Source organism: Hemibagrus wyckioides, linkage group LG01 (genome assembly GCF_019097595.1).
Source record: "Hemibagrus wyckioides isolate EC202008001 linkage group LG01, SWU_Hwy_1.0, whole genome shotgun sequence".
NCBI lineage: Eukaryota > Metazoa > Chordata > Actinopteri > Siluriformes > Bagridae > Hemibagrus > Hemibagrus wyckioides.
The window spans coordinates 3326684-3340779 of NC_080710.1; the positions used below are offsets into that span (position 1 = coordinate 3326684).

Below are 14096 nucleotides of genomic sequence, written 5' to 3' on the forward strand. Positions count from 1 at the left end.
ACAGTATATTAATGGTTCCCCAGGTTTACCTGGTAAACACCCTTCTAGACTACAGATGTCGTAGGGGACAACTCCAATACCATGTAGATTGGGAGGGGTACAGCCCCAAGGAACAGTCTTGGGTCAGCATGGCCCACATCCTAGATCCAGCTCTAACTGAAGAATTCTACAGACTACTCCCAGGCCGACCCGCACCAAGACCCCGCGGCTGATGATGGCTTGGAACACCTAAAGGTGTTCCTAGATGAGGAGCTCTATAACATCACGACCTGAATACCTCCAAACTACCAGAGGGAGCCCTCCCCCAAATACTTGCGGTTCATTTCCAGTATTCATGGACATTAAAACAGCATGCACACTACATTCAGTTCGAAGTATTGTTCCATTTGTGAAGCCGTTTCTTTTGTTAAGTTTTCTAGATTTCTATCCTAGATCCAGTCCCATATCATAACTTTTTATAATATCCTCATTAGCTGATAGTATCGCATAACATTCTCATTCCAAACGCTTTTTATATCACTAGTTTTATTTGTTTTCCTGATCACCCGCCGGTGATCAGGAAAACATATAGCCGGTTAGCCCATTAGCACACTAACCCGCTAGCCCAGCTATCACAAGTTTGTTTACGTTTTTCACCAATTATCTCTGTTATTCTACTGCTTTTTAACATTATGTCGGTTATGGGTTTGCCTTTGAGTGCAGGTGAGGATTCCTTCGAGCTGCACTCGGTGGACGTGGAGCTGGAGGCCGTGGAGAAGCAGATCCGCGACCTACAGGTGAAGCAGGCCCAGCTACGACAGCAGAGAGCCGCGCTGGAATCATCCCGGGCCGACGCTCACCTGTCCCAGGTAAATCCGTGGCGTGATACGAACACTCCCACAACCTCAACACCACGTGTTTCTCTGCCCAGGCCCAGCACACCTAGGATGCAGCCCGCCCAGGTTTCACTCCGGCGCTGGGGTACCACGGAGCCTGGATGCAGCAGCAGCGGAAGACACGTGTCAAGCCCCGACCGAGGACCTCTCCCCCTCCGCCGCCACACGTTTTCGAGATCTCGACCCGCAAACGCTTCGCTCCCCTTCGCGAGTCAGCTTGTGATGCGGTGATCATCGGAGACTCCACCGTCTACCGCGGCTAAAGGTAAGGTGAGCACTCGTTGTTTTCCTGGTGCTCATGTTCTAGATGTCGCAATCCTCACCAAGAACATCGGAGCTGTGGTCCTCCATGCTGGCACGAATGACATCAGGCTGAGGCAGGACTTCAGGAGCCTGGTGGAGAAGGTTCACACCACATCGCCCTCAACGAGGTTCATCGTGTCAGAACCACTTCCCACATTCCAGCGAGGAATCGAAAGGTTCAGTAGGCTATTTGCATTTAATGCATGGTTACAGTCTTGGTGTCAAGAACAGAAAATACCATTTGTTGATAACTGGAATGTTTTCTGGGAGCATCCTAGGCTCTACCGTTCCGATGGCCTGCACCCAAGCAGAGCTGGAGCAGCAGTCCTCTCGGACAACATCTCCAGGACACTGCACACCATCTGACTGGTAAGTCATACCTCAGATCACAATTATAATAGCTACTGTTCAACTCGCCAGACTAATACAAGTTCACACATAGCTCGTCCTATAGAAACTGTGTCTGTTCCCTGATTAGTGAGATTAAAGGATAAATTTGTTAATAACTCTCGAAATAATCTTATCACAATTAAACCTGACAAAGACCAAATAGGTAAAGAAAAACAATTTCTTAAGTTTGGGCTTCTCAACATTAGATCCCTTGCACCGAAAGCACTTATTGTTAATGAAATGATCTCAGATTATAGTTTCGACGCACTCTGTCTTACCAAATCCTGGCTTAGACCAAATGAATACATTGGCCTAAATGAGTCTACTCTGTCAGGATATTCATATAAGCATGAGCCCCGTCAGACTGGTCGTGGTGGTGGTGTTGCAACCATCTATAATAATTCTCTTACGATTACTCAGAAAACAGGACCCAGGTTTAACTCATTTGAAGTGCTTGTCCTTAATGTTGCACTCTCTGACATTCATAAAAAAATGCCTACTACATCTTGCTCTGGCCATCGTATATAGACCCCCGGGGCCCTACACTGATTTTCTTAATGAGTTTGCACATTTACTCTCAGATCTTTTGATCAGTTTTGACAAAGCATTAATTGTAGGAGACTTTAACATTCATGTAGACGATGCTAACGATGCGTTAGGACTCGCATTTATAGATTTACTAAATTCCTTTGGGGTTAAACAAAACATTAATAGACCAACTCATTGTTTTAATCATACACTAGACTTAGTTATATCACATGGGACTGATGTTTCCGATATAACTGTTCTACCTGAAAGCGATGACATCACAGACCATCACTTCTTAGTGTACTCTCTACCTGTAGAACATATGAGACGTCTCTCCACATTATAAACTTGGTAGAACTATAACTCCGACCACTAAAGACAGATTTACAAGCAATCTGCCAGATTTGTCTCAACTTCTTACTAGACCCCTAAATGCAGATGATCTAGATGAAGTAACCAACAGCATAGGCACTATTTTCACCAGCACACTAGACACTGTTTCCCCCATCCGACCAAAAAAGGTCAGAGATAAAACACCTGCACCATGGTTCAATAGTCATACTCACGCCCTCAAGAGAGCAACCCGTAACCTTGAGCGAAAGTGGAGAAAAACTAAATTAGAAGTTTTTAGAATTGCATTTAAAGACAGTTTATCCAACTATAGACAGGCTCTAAAGGCTGCTAGGGCTGAGCATCTGAGCAAACTGATAGAATTAAACCGAAACAATCCCAGATTCTTATTCAGTACAGTGGCTAAACTAACAAAACATCAGATTTCTGGAGAGAGTATTTCAGCACAGTTTAGTAGTGAGGACTTTATGAATTGCTTCACTAAAAAAATTGATAGTATTAGGAACAAAATATTGGATGTTCAACCTTTGACAGCATCCGGTGATCTAGACCAGCCTAAAGCTCCACATTTAAAGCTACAATGCTTTACCAGTATAGGGAAGGAAGAGCTAGTTAAACTTATCACCACGGCTAAACCAACAACATGTTTGTTAGATTCCAATTCCAACTAGATTGCTGAAAGAAGTGATACATGCAGCTGGAGAGCCTCTTCTCAATATTATTAACTCCTCGTTATTTCTAGGTCATGTCCCAAAATCTCTCAAGTTAGCAGTTATTAAGCCTCTTCTTAAGAAACCGAAACTAGACCCTAATGAAATATCAAATTACAGACCGATTTCAAACCTGCCGCTTATATCAAAAATACTGGAAAAAGTGGTGTCAGTCCAATTATGCTCCTTCCTACAGGAAAACAATATCCTTGAAGAATTTCAGTCAGGTTTTAGGCCCCATCATAGTACAGAAACTGCACTAGTTAAAATCACAAATGACTTGCTTTTAGCTTCGGGCCAAGGCTGCATCTCCATTTTAGTCCTGCTTGATCTTAGTGCTGCATTCGACACTATAGATCATAACATTCTCGTAGATCGCTTACAAAATCACACAGGTATGCAGGGACAGGCATTAAAATGGTTTAGATCCTACCTGTCTGATCGATACCACTTTGTAGATTTAAATGAACTGTCCACTGTAGTGCCAGTGAAATATGGGGTCCCACAAGGGTCAGTTTTAGGACCTCTGCTTTTCTCAGTATACATGCTTCCATAGGGTAACATCATTAGAAGGCATTGGATTAGTTTCCATTGTTATGCCGATGATACCCAGTTATATATTTCATCAGAACCAGATGAAATATCTAATTTGTCTAGATTAACTGAGTGTGTTAAAGATATTAAAGATTGGATGACTGATAATTTTCTATTACTAAACCCTGATAAGACAGAGATATTACTTATTGGTCCAAAAACTAGTACACAGAAGCTCTCGAAGGATGTACTGTTACTACTAGCTCAACAGTGAAAGACCTGGGCGTAATATTAGACAGAAACTTGTCCTTTGAAAATCATATTTCCAATGTTACAAAAACAGCCTTCTTCCATCTTAGAAATATTGCCAAGCTTAGGAACATTTTATCTGTATCTGATGCAGAAAAACTAGTTCATGCATTCATGACCTCCAGACTGGACTATTGTAATGCATTACTAGGTGGTTGTCCTGCATCTTCAATAAACAAGCTACAGTTAGTCCAGAATGCAGCTGCCAGAGTTCTTACCAGGTGAAGAAAATATGATCATATAACCACAATATTATCATCCCTGCACTGGCTACCTGTTAAACTTGGAATTGACTATAAATTAGCACTACTTACATTCAAGGTTCTAAATGGGTTAGCTCCCACGTATCTAGCCAGTCTTCTAACACGTTACAATCCACCACGCTCTTTAAGATCACAAAATTCCAGACTTGTAGTAGTTCCCAGAATATTAAATTCCACAACTTTAAACTTTGGAATAGTCTTCCTGACAGTGTTCGGGGCTCAGACTCAGACTCAGGCTCAGGCTCAGACTCAGTCAGTTTAAACGTAGACTAAAGACTTATCTCTTTAGCCTGGCATACATTTAACACATCCCATAACCTTGTGCTCCAGTACATCTGATTAAATACACATTATCATCTAGTGCTGCTAATATTATGAACAGCAGCTACGCTAATGCTGTTCCATTGTTTCCCTTCTTCTACCCATCCCGAGGCATACAGAGACTGTGCCGGCTCCAGTGGCATCTGGAGATGGACCAGCTCCAGCCGGGATCTGCTTTGTGAGGATTGGGATATTCACAGCAGCGCTGTGGACAACAACCTCCTTATTGATTTACATAACATTCTGCACATGCTGTATCTGCATCACACAATTGTCACCCAAATGAGGATGGGTTCCGTTTTGAGTCTGGTTGCTCTCAGGGTTTCTTCCTCGTACCATCTAAGGGAGTTTTTCCTTGCCACAGTCGCCTCAGTCACCTCAGGCTTGCTCACTTGGGATAAGATCTAGGACTGTTTGTCTGTTTATATGTTTGTTGTTTTCTTATGTTGTTTCTCATGTAAAGCTGCTTTGAGACAATGCTCTTTGTTAAAAGCGCTATACAAATTGAATTGAAATTGAATTGAATATAATTACTGATTACTTTCGACCTGTTTTCCCAGACTACAATTCTAGTTCACGTTTTGGATTTGTTTGCTGTGTGTTTCCAATAAATCTGTATATGGATTCTAGATATTCTGCCTTAGGAGGTATGTTACAATGGTGAACTACATAGGTTGGTTTAAGGAAGCCCTTGTTTCCTACCAGGCTACAGGACCGAATCAAGCAGATGGTGGGGTTCTAATTTTTCTGTACCCTCTAAAGTGCACTACACAGGGTAGAAAATGTAGAATTTTCCCTCTGCCCTATGTAGTCCACTATAAATGTAACACAAGCATTCGGGAATCAGCCACAAGTGAACTATATTAGCTTTTATTATGAATCTTGATCATGATGTAGGGGCAAAAAGATTTCCCTTTTAATTCTGTTTGACTTAGTAAAGTATTTATTTCAATTTGTTTTCTTTTAGGAAAGTAAGAATTGGTTCATTAAAATGGATTTGAGGAAAAAAATGACTTTGAAGTATTGAATTGTTCAAAATCTTAACAGATTTGAAACACTTTTTCACAATCTTTATTTATTTTTTTAGTCATCCATGAGCGCCAGCATGTCAGCGGTGCTTTTGTTTCACTCCTCGTAAGAACCAGGGGCAATTACCTGGGGTTCATAGAACCACTTCCTCCTCTTTGTAAAAGTTCTGTGAAAATACAGAGTTAATGTAGTGATCATGTTATCATACAGGAGTATGAATATTAGCTTTTAAATATCCGTGTGTGTGTGTGCTTACCGTTAGTAGGTTATTAAACTGCATTAAAAAATTCCAGCATCTTCTTGTACTTCCTCTTCAGGATATTGTGAGCCTGCGCCTCTTGTTCTTTCTCCTAAAACACAGCCACGGAGCGGAAGAGTGATTAAGATCTAAATCCTCGTATCTAGTGATGGGAAGTTCAGATCATTTTACCGACTCTGATCTTTGAATCTCGTTCAGCAAAATGAACTAACCTATTATCGAGTTATTTTGTTCATTTCAGCAGAATATAATTACAGTGTTAGGGGTTAATAGCCAGTTACCTTGACACATCTACTTACACAAACATTGATCAGATTTAGAATGAAACAAAACTATAAACAAAACTATAAATCAACCAAGGCCAAAACCAGACTGACAGGAACAAGAACACCTGATAATGATAATGATACAGCAATCCCCCGCTATATCGCGGTATATATATCGTGGTCCCGGCATATCGCGGATTTTTATTTGGAACATAAATTTTTTTTTGCATATTTTCCCGGTGCATCGCGGTATCCGCAAACCTTATAGTGAATTGTTTTTATGTTGAAATGAGATAATTTATTCATAAAAAATATAATTATTAATTACAAAATATAAACATTAATTAAAATAAAGTAAAATGTTAATAATATATAAAATACTGTACAGCGTAGCGTTGTTTAGGAAAGCGCGGTGTGGGGAAGAAATCAAAATACAGTACAGCTGGAGGAACGAGTCTGGCCAATCGGAATGCCTCATTCATTTAATCACGGCTGTGATTGGCTCTTGGCTATGCGGGCAGTTGGGGAAAGGGAAGCAGAATTCTCCAGCATCACAGTTCTTGGCGTGTCACTGTCCTGAGTGTTTGGTTTTGTTCTTTGTACGCTGTATTTTTACAGTTTTTTCTCACTATAATCTTGCAAATGTTTTCTGTGTGTTTAAAGAGTGTGGGAGGATCATTTACGGCTTAAACAATAAAAAAAAAGCATTTGGGGGTGGCGCCCGTGTATTGCGGATTTTTGTTTATTGTGAGTGGGTTTGGAACGTAACCCCTGCAATAAACGGGGGATTACTGTATAATGATAATTCCTAAATATTATACACCATTACATTAGTATTATTGACTGTAAGATAACGATCCAGGAAGTGGTCACGTGATGAACAAACGAACGACTCGGGCCTGAAGACTCGGGAGATGAACTAATTGAAGCCTATGAGGCTTTCACATGATGACCGAATGACTCGGGAGATGAACTAATCATGTTTCCCGTACAGAACCTACAGGATGTTGCACATGCATGGTCAATACAAAATTAACAAATCGCTTCCGTTCGAGACGGTTTTAAAAACATTGTTCAAGTCCGTGTAGAGCCTTTGCTTCTCTTCGACTCATTCAGCATGAACCATCTCAGTTCCTCACCTTATTTCAAAAGGAGCTCGCTAACACCAGGATTGTCTTACCTGCTTTATAGCCTCATACTTCCTCTCGGAATCAGACAGCATTTCCTCCAGCTCCTGGAGTGAATGTCGCAGTAAATGCACTTGGTAAAAAAGCTCAGCTCTCTCCTGCTCCAGTGTAGTGTTGCACTTCATCGCTTTCAGAAGCTTAGCCTCAGTTTCAGACAGAGTTTCCTGCAAGTAGAAGAACCAGAGCTTGTTTACTTCTTACACAAAGAATCAGATGCTTTTAAAGAGTCGGTTCATCGCTCGTCAAGATAAAGCTGAATCAAGAGGCAGTTCACAAGAAGAGTTATTCATGGCTACTGAAGAAGAAAAGCTTACCACTAGTAACTCATCATTGTGTGTAAAAGTCTTGTGCTTGAACTCCAATTCCTTAAAAGTCTTGGCCTCCGACTCTCGCTTCTGCTCCTAAAACAGACGCAGAGCAGATGAGCTTTAAACTTTTTTCATTTAGTTAATCACATATCTCCTGTGGTGTAACTCCTCATCCAACATGAACATCATGAATCCTCCCTGGATTTCAAAAGGAACTGCTTCATGCAATGAATCTCTCTCTTACCCTTTCTTCAGCACACTTCCTGTGTGCTTCAACAAGCATTTCCTTCAGTTGATGCATGGAGCATCTCAGTGTGTCCATCTGAGACAGCAGGTCAGTGTTCTCATTCTCCAGTCTAGCACTGGACTCCATCACTCGAGCCAGACAGAGCTGCTCTTGTTCACGCTTCTAAAACACAGCCATGGAAGTAAGCAGATGATATTTACATATTGTTTACTTTAGAAACTTTAGAAAAGATAAGGGATGTGGAAGGGGAAAGACCTACAGCTGACACACCACGTACCTTTAGAGTACTCGTACTCTTGCTTTATCTTGCTGTAGTGCACCTTCAGGCTGTTGTGGGCCTGAACAACTCTCTCATGTTCCTAAATGCAGATATTAATGTTTCAGGGTAAGTTTCTGTTGTTGTTCTTGTCAGCTAATTATGTTAATTGAGTTTGTAAGCATGAGCTGTTTAATAAGCAGAAGAATAAATGACTGGTTCTCACTTACACTCCGGAGGTCTTTAAAAAGAATCCAGTTCCGAGAGAGGTGTTCTAGCAGTACGTTCTCCTTGAGTGTCAGGTAGGAGTTCTTCCTCTCCAACTGTTCATCTCCATCGCCGTCTCATATCTCCTCCGGGCTTCAGCCAAAGAGTCCTGGAAGAAGGAACGAAGCTTGTTGGCTTTATTTACTTCTACACATGTTCAGACTTCATTCTCCAGAAGAGAACATGTTTAAGGTTTAAGAGAGCTTTAGTTGGTTTTGTCTCCCAATGACTATTGTTGGTTTATTTTGTTTGGTTTTAGACTTATTATATGTGTAACCTTGGACAGAATTACTGGTACGATATTATAATAAGACAGTAAACAGAATATTGTTCATACTGCCAATAACCACTTAAGGATATATTATAAATACTAATTAATGCAAACTTTTTATTAGAAAAAGTGACAATGGGTCTCATTAGTCTCCAGAGTGGCCATAACATATTCATATATTTTACATCTCTTATCATTTTCTGATAGTCTTGATTATTGTATGTGATTGTGGTTTGGAGATTACATCAGAGACGGTGCTGTCGTCACTGTGTGTGTCACTGACTCCGCCCTCATCAGACACAGAGCTACTATCCAGTGAGGAAGAGTCTACAGAAAAAATAATGCAATAAATAATCATACAAAAAATATCACATGTACCTGGATGGACAACAAAAAGCTATATAAAGCTGATAAAAACAGGACAAAAAAAGTTACAGTAACTTGGTTGCATAAGTATACACACCCTTTTATAATTGGGGGTGTGGCTGTGTTCAGAATTACATTCAGTCTCATGTTGAGAAGTAGCTAGCATACAGATAACAGTGATTCGGATCAAACCCTAATAAAAATCAGCTGCTTCTACACATGGAGGTGCCATGATGATGGACTCGAGTCTCTCTAGACAACAAGACTGAGTGCTTTAATAAAATCAAAACTGCGTGTTAGTTTAGGAGTGAGCACATTTATGCAACCAGGTAAGTTTTCTCTTTAAAAATGGAGAGAGAGAGAGAGAGAGAGAGAGAGAGAGAGAGAGATGGATGGTGTACCGTGGGTGGGACTTGTGTCCGTGGTCTCCGTCCTTCTCTCCCCATAGCCACGCCTCTTGAAATAATAAAAAACTCCCACAGCTGTGGCTGCAGCTCCAGCTACAACCAGCAGTGGGCGCAGTGGAAGAATTGCATTCATTAAAAGTTGCATTTTAGATCAATTAACTCCTCTGTCAGAAAGTCTAAATTAACACTGAAGCTCGGCCTCACGTTCTTCACCTGTAAACAGACGCTTCGCCTGTGAAACAATACACAATGGGCGTGTAAAGTGATTTATTTATTTTTATTATTTATTTTTACAGTCGTGTCTGAGAGGTGTTTAAAGAGATCAAATTAAAGTTGGCTCACAGGTCAGAAAGTTTGAAACATGAGGTTCCCAGTATGAACACTGGGTGTCGCTGTTCTACCATTGAGTTCAGAGAGACAGCATGTGTTTAGTTTTAGTCAGAAATCAGCTGCTGTCATGAAGAATTGCCAAATCCTAACAAACCCACTACTTTTTGTACTTTTTATTTCTCCCGGGAATTAAAGATTTGACATATTTCCTTATTTTTATTTGACTGAAAAGCTTGTACTGAAATATAATAGATCAAAAATAAAGGATTAGCAGCCCCTCAGTTTTGGGGTAAGATGGCTTTATTTATCATAACAGACTGTGTTTATAATAACTACTATACAGTGATGTTTAAAGTTGAAATTGTGTGTAAAGTAAAACAATGACTGTAATTGTGTGTGTTTGAGGAAGGCAGTGGTATATTTTGGGGTTTGGGGCTAGTTTTCCAGCTAGTTTAATTTTTTATTAATTTTTTAGTCTAGTTTTTGGGCTAGTATTGATTGGATGTGTTTTTATAACGCAGATCTGGCAACCCTGGTGATGTGTCCGGAGTCTTACTGAAGCAGTAAATCGCTCTATTTTTGAGTAAACTGCTGAAGGTGTAGAAGGTGTGAAAGCTCTGGATGTTAGCATGTTAGCTCAACAGAAAGCAGTGTATTTCTTCTCTCTGCTAACTAGGTGCATGAAAATAAAGCCCAGGAGATGACCTTCATACACGAGTTTACACAAGAAATGTGGTGCTCACGAGAGACCCTTTAAATTCTTTGGAGCGTGTCCCAAATGCCTGGACATCCCTACATAGGGTGGAAGGACTTTCATACCCTAGGAGTAAGGGTTAAGTAAAACTTGGCCATCACGAAGGCTAATATATCTAGGAGAATCAAAATGGGATGAATCATAAATAACTGGACATCTGGTGCCCTACATAGGGTGCGAGTGAGGGTCATTTCGTGCCCTATTTAGTGCACTGTGTAGATCTGAATGGGACGAACCTCGAGTTACGTGGATGCACGTGCCAACATTTTACACCGTTTGTGAGAATCGTTATCTTGATGCTCTTTTTCTACTATAAGTGCACTACTATAGGTTTAATGTAGTCATTTGGGATGTGTGCAGTTGCTGAAATAATAATAATAATAATAATAATAATGGATTCTGCACCATATCTAGTGCACTAAAGTGTGCACCAGTGTGCTGTTTGGAATTCTGCTCCGATCGCGTGCACGCGCACCACACTTAATGGTACACCGCATAATGGTATATGTCCAATAAAGAGCCATTCATTAGGGGACTCCTGTGACCCCTGACGTCATCCTCTGACAAATCCCCCCACCCGCTCCAGTTCCGGTCGCGCGCTACCACTCCGTGCTCGCTCTCTCTCTCTCTCTCTCTCTCTCTCGTGATCCCTCAGTCACGCCCCCTTCGCGCTTTCTCCACGCGCACGCGGATGGAGCCTGTGATTAGTCAGCCTGAGGCTCCTCCCACAAGAAAGAGAGCCTCGCGGACGGTAAAACTTTTTAAAGGTCCGTTATCTGAGCACGAGGAACTAACAGACCAACCTAACACAGTTACCCCCCCCTTTCTGTTTAGTTGTGATTTCCTTTTTTTTCTCCCGGTGACGGTAACGGCACGTGCTACCGGTTTCTGCCCGGAGAAAGATAAAGACCTTGTTTTTGTTTTCTTTATTCGAGAAGACATTAGAGATGTGGTTATTCGGCGGCGGTGGACAACCGTAAACTCACCGGGAACACACGGAGTTAACGTCAACCGAACTGTCAGAGGAGTTTGTTGTTTTTTCCCCCTCCAGCGGCTTTAACGGAGATTTCTACGTTTTATTCGCCAGATTTCAACAGTGGACCACACACCAGGCTCGTGACCAAAGCACGTGAGGCGGCAGTTATTTTTCAACCGTTATTTTAAAAACTTTTGAATAAAAGTCTACACTAAAGTGTGTGTCTATGAGTGTGTAGTGCAGGTGTGCGCGTGATCACGCAGGCTGCGAATCCTCAGTGACAAATGTTAGCGTTTTAGCTAGCTAACACACACACACAGAAAAATGTTAAACCGTACATTAAAAACACACACAAAAATACCCGGATATTCAGTTTAATCGGACTGGTGTGACCGTTAATGGTCTACAGAGTTATTTTACTTGCAAATCGCACACACTCGCTTAACTGGTTTCAGCTTTTTGGGTTTTTTATCTCAGCAGTTTGGTGAAACGTTCATGTGTCATTGTTCCGCTATTTCATCCTGGGCTGTGTCTCAAATCACTCTACTGAGTGTCTAGTGCACTAGAGTGTACAGTCCATTATATTAATCATTATTCGGTGTATATAGATATAAAGACTAAGACACCAAATGAGGCACCTTTACACTGGAATATGAAGTAAATAATTTAGTGAATCCTAAATGACTCCCAAATGCTTCGCCCATAGTGCACTAGTTTTAGGGTACTACGTAGTGCATTGATTGAAGACGTGAAAAGATTTGTTTCTTTATAGAGACTTTGTTCCGGTCAGCCAGGGTTCTAAATAGACTCACAAATCACGAAGAGAGTATTTAGGGCTCCTTGTTAGAGAAGTAGTGCACTAATTGTAGTGCACTTTGTATTAGGAGTAGCCAAGAAGCTGCCTTTCTGATCTAGTGCACTAGTTACCGGGAGGAGGTTTATAATTTAATACACTGTGTGTGTGTGTGTGTGTGTTTGTGTGTGTGTGTGTGTGTGTGTGTGTAATTGCAGTGTGTTTATATAAGAGTTCAGCAACTGAATCCAAAATGAATCCTAATAAGCAGGAGTAAGGGTATATTTAGTGCACATACATAAGAAGTAAGGAACTGTAAATGATTCACAAACTGATTCGATTCCTAAATGGTTCCCTGTTGATTAATATAGGGAGTAAGATAAAAGATGATTCACAAATTGATTTGAATTGTAAATGATTCAAGACTGATTTGATTCCTAAATGATTTCCTATTGATTAATTTAGGGAGTCGAATCCAAGATGATTCACAAATTGATTTGATTCCTACATTGATCCTTATTGGCAAATGTAGAAAGCGGAATCCTAAATGATTCAAAACTGATTTGATTCCTAAATGATTCCCTATTGATTAATGTTTGGAGTCTGATCAAATATGATTCACAAATTGATTTGATTCTTAAATGGATCTCTATTGGTGAATTTAGGATGCCGAATCCTAAATGATTCAAGACTGAATTGCTTCCTAAATGGCTCCCTTTTGATTAATATAGGGAGTCGAATCCAAGATGATTCATAAATTGATTTGAATCCTAAATGATTCAGACTAATTTGATTCCTAAATGATTCCCTATTGAGTAATTTAGGGAGTCGAATCCAAGATGATTCACAAATTGATTTGACTCTTAAATGGATCCCTATTGGCAAATGTAGGAAGAGGAATCCTAAATGATTCAAAACTGATTTGATTCCTAAATGGCTCCCTATTCATTAATGTAGGACGTGTACTCCAAGATGATTCACAAATTGATGTGATTCTCAAATGGATCCCTAGTAGCTAATGTAGAAAACTGAATCCTAATCAGAAAACTGATTTTGAAATGTCTCCCTATTGATTAATGTAGGGAGTCGGGTCAAAGATGAACACTAATGATTCATTCTTTCATACTCTAAGTAGTGCACTCATGTAGGGATTGGTATACGTTGTATGTTTTGATTCAGGTTACTTTCTAAAAATTGTTCTAAGTCCGTACCCATTATGTGCAATTATACAAAAAAACATCATAGCCTGAGATCGGACCTGCTGCATCTCATTTTTATTCATAATGAGATGCAAAAACATTTCACCGTATTTGTCCTCAGAAGTGCTTTATTCTGTTCTTGTGTACCTCTATCAGTGTCGGGTAATGAACAGAAAGATCAGAGATGTCAAGTTTGTGATTGGCTGATTAAGTTTAAAGTAAGCTCCACCCTCTTGACCCCGAGGAAGTCAAAATCTGTACTCCAAAATCTACTTTAGCTCACTATTTAGGGTACGAGTGTGTGATTCGGGATGCAGCATCTTTCTGCTGAAATGGGATAAATGAATCAGACATGAGTAACGAGGGTGTGTGTGTGTGTGGGGACGCCTGTATATGAGTCATGAACTGGACAGCTGTTGCATGCTCTCTCACACACACGTTGCAGTGATAGGTCAGGGGCAGAATGGCCAGAGCAGTGTCACATGACTTGACCAGCCAATCAGAGTTTTAGATGCATTGGAGATGCACTGGAGTGTGTATACTCAGGTTTGGAGTTAAACTAAGCAGAAAGAGAGAGCGAGTGTGTGTGTGTGAGTG

At 40.6% G+C, this 14096-nt stretch overlaps 1 protein-coding gene and 1 long non-coding RNA gene across 3 annotated transcripts in view; one reads left to right on the forward strand and one right to left on the reverse strand.

Annotated features, from left to right (window-relative positions):
* Positions 1-5662: 5662 nt before the first annotated feature.
* On the reverse strand, positions 5663-7828 carry LOC131355136 (uncharacterized). Its single transcript, XR_009204835.1, has 4 exons — positions 7640-7828; positions 7319-7489; positions 5870-5963; positions 5663-5779 (listed from the first exon to the last, which is right to left on the reverse strand). It is a non-coding gene; the product is annotated as an uncharacterized LOC131355136 (long non-coding RNA).
* A 3430-nt stretch (positions 7829-11258) lies between these two features.
* The window catches only part of cers2b (ceramide synthase 2b), a 9765-nt gene continuing 6927 nt past the window's right edge, over positions 11259-14096 (forward strand). The window contains exon 1 of one of the 2 annotated variants that reach the window (XM_058402576.1): positions 11259-11656. The gene's annotated coding sequence lies outside the window, so the exon portion shown is untranslated. Of the gene's footprint in view, positions 11661-14096 lie in introns of both variants that reach the window. The other variant, XM_058402566.1, reaches the window with a different exon arrangement.